General features: G+C 37.5%; 1 pseudogene across 1 annotated transcript; it reads left to right on the top strand.

Annotated features, from left to right (window-relative positions):
* Positions 1 to 7,423: 7,423 nt before the first annotated feature.
* On the top strand, positions 7,424 to 8,619 carry LOC307058168 (vacuolar protein sorting-associated protein 37A-like; annotated as a pseudogene). The gene has a single exon. The product of its transcript is annotated as a vacuolar protein sorting-associated protein 37A-like (transcript).
* Positions 8,620 to 12,454: the final 3,835 nt, after the last annotated feature.

Raw genomic sequence — 12,454 nt, 5'->3', positions numbered from 1 at the left:
ACAACAGGTAATATGACTAATAAATTCTGCCAGCATCTATTAATTCTGTAAGAAAACTTGGTGTTTAAGCAATTTCTTATGGCTCCGAGTTGTAGACCTAATTAACTCAAATTTTTAAAAAATGTATTGAATGTTTTCATTCCCAGTAACTACAACCTAAATGCATTTCCCCTCTATTCATCCTTGAAATACACTTGTAATAGTTAATTCTATCTTTCATAAGATTTCCCCCCAGTTTTGTTGAGAAATAATTGACGTACATCAGTGTATAAACTTAAGGTATACAGAAGGATGGCTTGATTTATGTATATTCTGAAATGATTACCACAATAGATTTGGTTAACATCCATCTTCTCATATACATAAAATACAAAGAAAAGAAAGAAGGAAAGAAAGAAGGAAAGAAAAAAGGAAAAAATTTTCTCTTTGTGATGAGAATTAGGAATTTACTCCCTTAATAATTTTCCTATATATCATACAGCAGTGTTAGTCATAGTCATCATGTTGTATTGGATATATCACATCCTTAGTACTTATTTATCTTATAACTGGAAGTTTGTACCTTTTGAACACCTCCTTCCTCCAATTTTTCCTCCCCTGATTCTTTACCTCTGGTAACCACAAGTCTGACTCTTTTTCTACAAGTTTGGGTTTTATTTTGTTTTGCTTTGTTCTGTTTTCTTTTTACATTTCACATATAATTGAGATAATACAGTATTTGGCTTTCTCTGTCTGACATATTTAGCATAACTCCTTCAATGCCCATCCAAGTTGGTGCAAATGTTAGGATTTCCTCATTTTTTATGGCTGAGTAATATTCCATTGTATTTATATACCATTACTTCTTTATACATTCATCTGTTCTTGGGCACTGAGGTTGTTTTCATGTCTTAGCTATTGTAACTAATGCTGCTATGAACAAAAGGTTGCAGATATCTCTTTGAGTTAATGTTTTTGTTTCCTTTGGATATATTCCCAGAAGCGGAATTGCTGGATCATATGATAGCTTTTTAATTTTTAAAAAAACCTCCATACTGTTTTCCCTAGTGGCTGCATTACTTGACATTCCCACCAACAGTTCACAAGGGTTCCCTTTTCTCCACATCCTTGCCAGCATTGGTTATCTCTTGTCTATTTGATAATGGCCATTCTAACAGGTATAAGGTAATATCTTATTGTGGTTTTAATTTGCATTTCCCCAATGATTAGTGATGTTGAGCATCTTTTCATGTACCTATTATATATCTTATTTGAAGAAACGTCTATTCATGTCCTTTGTCTATTTTTTTAATTTGGTTATTTGTCTTTTTGCTGTTGAAACATATCACGAGATTTTTTAGATATAGAAAATCTGGCTGGTGCACCATGATATACTTCACTATTTGGTATTTCTTCATCCATATGTAAATAAGTAAAAATTGTAATAGTATTTGCTGATCATGTACAGTTGGCTTACAAAATGCACACCACTCAAAAGCCCTTAATCCTATATACCAAGTTAATTTAAATGTGTTTTTAATTATATATAGTTTGAGCCACAGAAAAAGACTTAGAATATGTCTCTCCAAACTGACTATGTTTTCTAGACATCAAAAATGTGTGGAGGAAACTTGCATAAGTCTCCTAGATAGCCTCATCCACCAAAGGGCAGACAGCAGAAGCAAGAAGAACTACAATCCTGCAGCCTGTGGAACAAAAACCACATTCACAGAAAAATAGACAAGGTGAAAAGGCAGAGGGCTATATACCAGATGAAGGAACAAGATAAAACCCCAGAAAAACAACTAAATGAAGTGGAGATAGGCAACCTTCCAGAAAAAGAATTCAGAATAATGATAGTAAAGATGATCCAGGACCTCAGAAAAAGAATGGAGGCAAAGATCAAGAAGATGAAAGAAATCTTTAACAAAGACCTAGAAGAATTAAAGAACAAACAAACAGAGATGAACAATACAATAACTGAAATGAAAACTACACTAGAAGGAATCAATAGCAGAATAACTGAGGAAGAGGAATGGATAAGTGACCTGGAAAACAGAATGGCGGAATTCACTGCTGCAGAACAGAATAAAGAAAAAAGAATAAAAAGACATGAAGACAGCCTAAGAGACCTCTGGGACAACATTAAACACAACAACATTCACATTATAGGGGTCCCAGAAGGAGAAGAGAGAGAGAAAGGACCAGAGAAAATATTTGAAGAGATTATAGTCGAAAACTTCCCTAACATGGGAAAGGAAATAGTCACCCAAGTCCAGGAAGCACACCGAGTCCCACACATGACAAACCCAAGGAGAAACACACCGACACACATAGTAATCAAATTGGCAAAAATTAAAGACAAAGAAAAATTATTGAAAGCAGCAGGGGAAAAATGACAAATAATGTACAAGGGAACTCCCATAAGGTTAACAGCTGATTTCTCAGCAGAAACTCTACAAGCCAGAAGGGAGTGGCATGATATACTTAAAGTGATGAAAGGGAAGAACCTACAACTAAGATTACTCTACCCAGCAAGGATCTCATTCAGATTTGATGGAGAAGTCAAAAGCTTTACAGACAGGCAAAAGATAAGAGAATTCAGCACCATGAAACCACTTCTACAACAAAGGCTAAAGGAACTTCTCTAAGTGGGAAACACAAGAGAAGAAATGGACCTACAAAAACAAACCCAAAACAATTAAGAAAATGGTCATAGGAACATATATATCAATAATTACCTTAAATGTGAATGGATTAAATGCTCCAACCAAAAGACACAGGCTTGCTGAATGGATACAAAAACAAGACCCATATATATGTTGTCTACAAGAGACCCACTTCAGACCTAGGGACACATACAGACTGAAAGGGAGGGGATGGAAAAATATATTCCATGCAAATGGAAATCAAAAGAAAGATGGAGTAGCAATACTCATATCAGATAAAATAGACTTTAAAATAAAGAATGTTACAAGAGACAAGGAAGGACACTACATAATGATCAGGGGATCAATCCAAGAAGATATAACAATTATAATTATATATGCACCCAACATAGGAGCACCTCAATACATAAGGCAACTGCTAACAGCTATAAAAGAGGAAATCGACAGTAACGCAATAATAGTGGGGGACATTAACACCTCACTTACACCAATGGACAGATCATCCAAACAGAAAATCAATAAGGAAACACAAGTTTTAAATGACACAATAGACAAGATAGATTTAATTGATATTTATAGGACATTCCATCCAAAAACAGCAGATTACACTTTCTTCTCAAGTGTGCATGGAACATTCTCCAGGATAGATCACATCTTGGGTCACAAATCAAACTTCAGTAAATTTAAGAAAATTGAAATCATATCAAGCATCCTTCCTGACCACAACGCTATGCGATTAGAAATGAATTACAGGTTTAAAAAGGTAAAAAACACAAACACATGGAGGCTAAACAATACGTTACTAAATAACCAAGAGATCACTGAAAAAATCAAAGAGGAAATTTTAAAATGCCTAGAGACAAATGACAATGAAAACACGACGATCCAAAACCTATGGGATGCAGCAAAAGCAGTTCTAAGAGGGAAGTTTATAGCTATAAAAGCCTACCTCAAGAAACAATAAAAATCTCAAATAAACAATTTAACCTTACACCTAAAGGAACTAGAGAAAGAAGAACAAACAAAACCTAAAGTTACCAGAAGGAAACAAATCATAAAGATCAGAGCAGAGGGCTTCCCTGGTGGCACAGTGGTTGAGAGTCTGCCTGCCAATGCAGGGCACGCGGGTTCGTGCCCCGGTCTGGGAAGATCCCACATGCCGCAGAGCAGCTGGGCCCATGAGCCATGGCTGCTGAGCCTGCATGTCTGGAGCCTTTGCTCTGCAAGAGGAGTGGCCACAACAGTGAGAGGCCCACGTACTGGAAAAGAAAAAAAAAAAAAAAAAGAGATCAGAACAGAAAAAAATGAAATAGAAACAAAGAAAACAATAGCAAAGATCAGTAAAACTAAAAGCTGGTTCTTTGGCAAGATAAACAAAATTGATCAACCATTAGCCAGACTCATCAAGAAAAAGAGGGAGAAGACTCGAATCAATAAAATTAGAAATGAAAAGGGAGAAGTTACAACAGACACCACAGAAATACAAAGCATCCTAAGATATTACTACAAGCAACTGTATGCCAATAAAATGGACAACCTGGAAGAAATGGACAAATTCTTAGAAAGGCATAACCTCCAAAGACTGAACCAGGAAGAAATAGATAATATGAACAGACCAATCACAAGCAATGAATTTGAAACTGTGACTAAAAATCTTCCAGCAAACAAAAGTCCAGGACCAGATGGCTTCACATGAATTCTATCCAACATTTAGAGAAGAGCTACCACCCATCCTTCTCAAACTCTTCCAAATAACTGCAGAGGAAGGAACACTTCCAAACTCATTCTAGGAGGCCACAATCACCCTGATACCAAAACCAGACAAAGATACTACAAAAAAAGTAAATTACAGACCAATATCACTGATGAATATAGATGCAAAAATCCTCAACAAAATACTAGCAAACAGAATCCAACAGCACATTAAAAGGATCATACACCATGACCAAGTGGGATTTATCCCAGAGATGCAAGGATTCATCAATATATGCAAATCAATCAATGTAATACACCATATTAACAAATTGAAGAATAAAAGCCATATGATCATCTCAATAGATGCAGAAAAAGCTTTTGACTAAATTCAACACCCATTTATGATAAAAGCACTCCAGAAAGTGGGCACAGAGGGAACCTACCTCAACATAATAAAGACCATATATGACAAACCCACAGCAAACATCATTCTCAATGGTGAAAAACTGAAAGCATTTCCTCTAAGATCAGGAATGAGACAAGGATGTTCACTCTTACCACTATTATTCCACATAGTTTTGGAAGTCCTAGCCACAGCAATCGGAGAAGAAAAAGAAACAAAAGAAATACAAATTTGAAAAGAAGAAGTAAAACTGTCACTGTTTGGAGATGACATGTTACTATACATAGAGAATCCTAAAGATGCCACCAGAAAACTACTAGAGCTAATCAATGAATTTGGTAAAGTTGCAGGATACAAAACTAATGCACAGAAATCTCTTGCATTCCTATACACTAATGATGAAAAATCTGAAAGAGAAATTAAGGAAACACATTTACCATTGCAACCAAAAGAATAAAATACCTAGGAATAAACCTACCTAGGGAGACAAGAGACCTGTATGCAGAAAACTATAAGACAATGACGAAAGAAATTAAAGACTATACCAACAGATGGAGAGATATACCATGTTCTTGGATTGGAAGAATCAATATTGTGAAAATGACTATACTACCCAAAGCAATCTACAGATTCAATGCAATCCCTATCAAATTACCAATGGCATTTTTTTACAGAACTAGAACCAAAAAAATCTTAAAATTTGTATGGAGATACAAAAGACCCCAAATAACCAAAGCATTCTTGAGGGAAAAAAACAGAGCTGGAGGAATCAGACTCCCTAACTTCAGACTACACTATAAAGCTACAGTAATCAAGACAATATGGTAATGGCACAAAAACAGAAACACAGATCAATGGAACAGGATAGGAAGCCCAGAGATAAACCCACATTCCTATGGTCAGCTAATCTATGGCAAAGGAGGCAAGGATATACAATGGAGGAAAGACAGTCTCTTCAACAAGTGGTGCTGGGAAAACTGGACAGCTACATGTAAAAGAATGAAATTAGAACACTCCCTAACACCATACACAAAAATAAACTCAAACTAGATTAGAGACCTAATTGTAAGACCAGACACTATAAAACTCTTAGAGGAAAATATAGGAAGAACACTCTCTGACACAAATCACAGCAAGATCTTTTTTGATCCACCTCCTAGAGTAATGGAAATAAAACAAAAATAAACAAATGGGACCTAATGAAACTTCAAAGCTTTTGCACAGCAAAGGAAACCATAAACAAGACGAAAAGACAACCCTCAGAATGGGAGAAAATATTTACAAATGAATCAATGGACAAAGGATTAATCTCCAAAATATATAAACAGCTCATGCAGCTCAGTATTAAAAAAACAAACAACCGAATCAAAAAATGGGCAGAAGACCTAAATAGACATTTCTCCAAAGAAGACATACAGATGGCCAAGAAGCACATGAAAAGCTGCTCAACATCACTAATTATTAGAGAAATGTAAATCAAACCTACAATGAGGTATCACCTCACACCAGTTAGAATGGGCATCATCAGAAAATCTACCAACAACAAATGCTGGAGAGGGTGTGGAGAAAAGGGAACCCTCTTGCACTATTGGTGGGAATGTAAATTGATACAGGTACTATGGAGAACAGTATGGAGGTTCCTTAAAAAACTAAAAATAGAATTACCATATGATCCAGCAATCCCACTACTGGGCATATACCCAGAGAAAACCATATTTAAAAGGACACATGCACCCCAATGTTCATTGCAGCACTATTTACAATAGCCAGGTCATGGAAGCAACCTAAGTGCCCATCGACAGATGAATGGAAAAAGAAGATGTGGTACATATGTACAATGGAATATTACTCAGCAGTAAAAAGGAACTAAATTGGGTCATTTGCTGAGACGTGGATGGATCTAGACACTGTCATACAGAGTGAAGTAAGTCAGAAAGAGAAAAACAAATATCGTATATTAATGCATATATGTGGAACCTAGAAAAATGGTACCAATGAACCAGTTTGCAGAGCAGAAATTGAGACACAGATGTAGAGAACAAATGTATGGACACCAAGCGGGGAAAGCGGCAGGGGGATGGGGGTGGTGGTGTGATGAATTGGGATATTGGGATTGACATGTATACACTGATGTATATAAAACTGATGACTAATAAGAACCTGCTGTATAAAAAAATATGTGTGAATAATTTGTTATTACTCACTCATTATAGAAAATATTTCTTGAGCACTCACAATGAGCCAGGCCCTGTTACATACAGGGAATAAAAGACGATCTAGCTCATATTATAGAGATCGTTTTATATTTCTATTCCAAATTTTATTATTTTAGCTTATAAGATTATACAATTTGATTTACCTTCATTGTCCTAAGAACAGTAAAATAAAACCTTATCTGAAAACTTCAGTTTATCGGCTGGTTGGGCCGTCAGGGCCGTGAAGGTAGGACTGCTAGTCCTGGGCGGCGAGTTCCCTGTCTCCAGCTGTCCGCAGTCAGAGCATGGCCCCCTGACCGAGGACCCCTGGCCGGCTTGCTTAGAGAAGATGCGGTTCCCCAGCACTTGACCTGGGGCATCCCTGCCCACTCCCCCTCTGTCGCTGGAGAACCGCCGCGCTGAGCAGCTGGGAGAAGCAGGCCAGAGCCTTCTAGGGCCTCGGGCCTGGGCACCCGTGGAGGATGAGCTGGCTGTTTCCCTGACCAACAGCGCCTCCTCCCCCGCGGTGGGCCCCCCCCGGTGGTCTCCCCAGCCTCCAACAGCAGAAGCGGCACCTGACCGAGTCCCTTTGGAAGGCACACTCCAGTGTAGCTGAGTACAGAAAGATGTGGAATACAGGTTGCCATTCACCATAAACACCCTGACAATTAGCATTAATATATTGCTTCCTCCACAATTTCCTCAGGAAAAACCAGTGATCAGTGTTTATCCACCAATACGACATCAGTTAGTGGATAAACAAGAAGTGTAGGTTACCTCTCCATTAGGAAACAATTTTAACAATGTGCTCAGATCTTGGGAAAGTTATTCAGAGTCTATTGGACGAGTTTTGGAAGAATCCTCCAATTTCAGTTCCTGCTTCAACAGCATTCCCATACCTGCACAGTAACACAGGTAGGATTCCTCCTTATGCTTCTCAGGGTTTTCCATTTCTTCCTCCATATTCCCCACAAGAAGCTACCACAACTATCAGTTCTTTATCTGTTGCTGACACTGTTTCTTCTTCAACGACAAGTTATACAACAGCCAAACCCGCTCTGCTGCTCCTTCATTTGGTGTCCTTTCAAATCTGCCACTGCCCGTTCCCACAACAGACACTTCAGCACCGATAAGCCAAAATGCTTTGGGTTACAAGATGCCTGATATCCCTGATGCATTTCCACAACTCTCACAACTAAGTGTATCACAACTTACAGATATGAATGAACAAGAGGTATTACTAGAACAGTTTCTGACTTTGCCTCAACTAAAACAAATTATTACTGACAAGGATGACTTAGTAAAAAGTATTGAGGAGCTAGCAAGAAAAAATCTCCTTTTGGAGCCCAGCTTGGAAGCCAAAAGGCAAACTGTTTTAGAGGAGTATGAATTACTTACACAGATGAAATCAACTTTTGAAAAGAAGATGCAAAGGCAGCATGAACTTAGCGAGAGCTGTAGTGCGAGTGCCCAATAGGCAAGATTGAAAGTAGCTGCACATGAAGCTGAGGAGGAATCTGCTAATATTGCAGAAGATTTCTTGGAGGGAAAAACTGACATAGATGATTTTCTCAGTAGCTTCATGGAAAAGAGAACAATTTGCCACTGCAGAAGAGCCAAGGGAGAGAAACTTCAACAAGTGATAGCAATGCACAGCCAACTTCATGCTCCACTATAGAGTTTACTGAAAACATGAACTGCCAAGAGAGGAATGGGACACAAAACTAAGCACATTTATATTTATGATTTGAAAGTTTCATCACAGTGGCTGAATTCATAGATAAACTATATAGATTGTATACAGAACTGAGACTAATTTTGTACAGATTAGAATGATTGCTATGATCTTTGCTTTGAGAAATTTTTCTGCACTATTTGCACTAAAAATGTTTATTTATTGTTGATAAATCCTATCATATTCAAGTTCCACTGCTGTTCATCTCTTACTTTTGATTAAATACCTATGCATGTAATTTTAGCTAGTTTCAATATTTTATAAAATTACTTCATTTAAATTTGTAATTTTAATTTGAAACTGCCTCATTGCTTTATCAAGAATGGTTTATATTTTTTCCTCTCAACGTTTTTTGAAAAACTACCATTTCAACTGTAGAAAAACTCTTATTCTTCCTGTTTCTTTCTGGATGATAAAACTTTCAAAAATAATTTGTTTTTAAATATTCACAGTGTCAGGAAACACCAAACCTGCCAATGTGCCATCTCAAGGAAGTAACTTTTAATACATACAATAAATCAAAAGAATAAACCAGCTATTTTTACAAACAAAAACAAAACAAAACAAAAATACTTCAATTTATCCAACCATCTATGAATCGTTTCAAATCATTTGAAATTATCACAAGCCAAAGGAAACTATTAGTTTCAGTAACTCACAAGCCTGAATATCTGTGTCAAAATAGTCTCTTACAATAGAATTATTGCCTATTTTTATATTTATGGATTTGAGAGAAAAGAAAAACTTAAAATTGATTAACTGTAATAAATATACACTAACTGGAGGGCGCATGTGGGGCTTATAGCGTGAGGACCTAGAGTCACATTGCTGACTGGCAGGGGAGTGAAGTAGGACTGTGGTTCTTAGAAAATGTTTGAGTTCTTTAGTAAATAAATAACCATTTGTCATTAACATATTCATCGGTACTATTCAAAAACTCTATGGTTTTCCAAATGTTTTTGAAAATAGCTTATTGGACTAAAGGACCTCATTCAAATAAGCTATTCATTTCCTTTGTTTATATGATTAATATTCATATCAAACACATTTTTCTTAATGCAAAGACAAAAAATTCTGACTACAGGTCAGAATTATCATCGATTCCAATGAAGTCTGTTAATGAGGTATTTGTTTTGTGCAGAGTACTATTCAAACCATTAATGTACATCCCAAGTAGTTCATGGAGGCTTTTTTATTATGCAATCAAGCATATTCATAGGGACAACATGCCCTTGTCTGTTAACCATGTCTCTTTGTTTATCTGCTCATTGATTTATGAAGTGCAGTACATTGAAAAGGCTCTCTTAGGAATTATGGGAAATTACTAAGGTTCCTCTGCATAGTATTTCTCATTATACTCCAACAAGAGTTCACAGAGAACTCGATTATGTAAACTAAAGGTTAACATTTGTGCCCAAGTGATGAGAAAAAGCTTGGTAAATCCAGTCTGAATTTCAATTAATTCAGAGAAAAAGAAACTCACCCAATGTTTGATTGATCATGTAGACCAGTGGTTGGTAATCTTTTGGAGTTCCGAAGACTGCTTTGACAATTTAGTGAAAGTTATAGATTCTCCCTCCCCAAAATCTGGACCAGGTGAAGAACTTATGGTGGAGAAAAAGAAACAATGATTTTTCACTTATCAACCAGTGATATTGTATGTTATTAGATAGTCTCCTACTGCCAATGCCTTATCATTTTCTGAGTTCTAACGGTTTCTACCAGTATATTTATTAAACAAGTTCTACTGAACCACAAGTTCATAATTATAACTTGAAAATAAGTTCATGCCCCAGAGATTTGCTTTACTCCTACTCTTACCTAAAAGCCTCCACAATTCAGCATAGCAAGTACAGAAAGGTAAGGTTCCTAAGATATCTTACCACTGAGTTAAGTATTGAGACCCTTTGGCCCTCTCGGGGTAGAGACTTCACATCTACGATTCTATCCCTGCCCTTTTAGAAGTCCACACTCTTCCACTGTCATCGATTTCCCCCACTCTGCCCAATACATCCCTGCATCTGACCCAGCACACCACCCTACCTTCCCTTCCAAATGTTGCTCTTGAATTCTCTAAAATTCCTCATCAGTAAACACTGTATCTTCAATGTCTTCTCTGAACATTCCCTTCTCTTTGCATTAAATGAAACGAGGTTACCTCCTAACGACATTGCTTTTTCTGTTATCTTCTCAAATAGAGGTGATTTTTTTCCCCTCTCACATTGCACATACAAAAAGGTTAGAAGGTAGATTATCCTCCATACTTTCCATTGCAACATCAAATAATTTCCCCCTTCCTTCTATGAATTTGAAGCTCATGCCAGCCCGCTATACTAGCTGCTCTACCTCCTCAATGCTATCATATTCTTATCTCCTAGTTACCCAGCTCCTTCTTTGACAGGATTCGCTCCTAGATCCTAGACCAGAGTCTTCCTTGTCACTCCGACTTCTGTCATCATTCTTAGTGATGATGACATCCATACAGATGACCCATCATACACCTCAGTGTCTCAATTTCTCAACCCAATCAATTCCAGAGACTTTTTCTTCCACAGCATCTCAGCCAGCCATTCCCATAATCTGTTTCAAACATCCCATTTCTAGCTCCCACCTTCTGTTTCTTTGAGCTCACTTACTCTCTTAACAACCTCCTCCACTGCTACAATTTCAATGACCCTTCTATCTATTGCTAACATACCCTTGTTCTGTCTTCAGCTATCTATTTTGGTAATCATCAAGACTATCACTCCCTTAATGCTTTCACCTTTGAGTGTACAATCCTAACAAAACCCTGGTTGAACCTGAATAGCCTCTTTTCCTGTATCTCGGTGATGCTAGAGCACATCACTTAAATTCATGAATACATATCTCAAATGGGTATGCAACACATCCTGGAAAGTCTACAGTGTTTCCCTAGTAAGCTCACTTTCCCACTCTCTAAGACAATTATTTCATACCCCTTCCCTCTCAAAAAACCTCCTACACCCCCTTCCCTTTTCATTCTCAGCTGATGAACTTGACTGTTGACTTTTTGAGGAAACAGACATTATTAGATGGGAACACCCTCACATTCTCACCTCCATATGTGAAACCACCTGTGTCAATACCTGTTTCTCCATCCTTCTTCCTGTTACAGTGGAAGGTGTGTCTCTCTGCCTTCAAAGGCTCATCTTTCCCTTAGACTCCAGTTCCTATCACATCACTCTTTCAAGTTAGACAGGCTGCCCTCTCACAAATCTCACAGACTAGTGAGGACAACTATAGGCTGGTGAATCCTAAATGCCGGAAGAAGCAATGCTTTGTCTAAACCACAATCCAAACCCTACTACACTCCCCAAAGGATCTTGTCTGGCTCTAATTATGGAGCCACTCCAAGACACAATCCATGTGTACCACCCATGTGGCAAATCTTGAACCCTTGCCATGATTACTTTGTTTTTCCCCATCCCTGGCTAGGTACCCATTCTGTATAGAAATGGACAAGGTAGCCCATTGTCTCCTGTGACTTGGGGGCTAAGGCACAAATCTTTCCTCCTTGGAAGGCTACATAAATATTTTGACTAACCTTTACAAGTTTTTATTCTCATTTTGTAGGGTGACAATCTGTCCATGTACTTTCTAAAGTCTTTCAATACTTGTTAGACTCAGGAACTTTAGAGTGAGTGAGAAGATTAGAGACTATTCATTTAACTCCCATTTTAAAGCCTCAGCATAGCAAAGTGACTTGGCTAAAGTCACACTTTTGATACTAGTGAACACAGTATTAGAATCATGTTCT

The sequence above is a fragment of the Hyperoodon ampullatus genome, assembly GCF_949752795.1.
Source record: "Hyperoodon ampullatus genome assembly, chromosome: 9".
In the NCBI taxonomy this organism is placed as follows: Eukaryota; Metazoa; Chordata; class Mammalia; order Artiodactyla; family Ziphiidae; genus Hyperoodon; species Hyperoodon ampullatus.
This window is presented reverse-complemented; position numbering and strand designations above follow the sequence as displayed.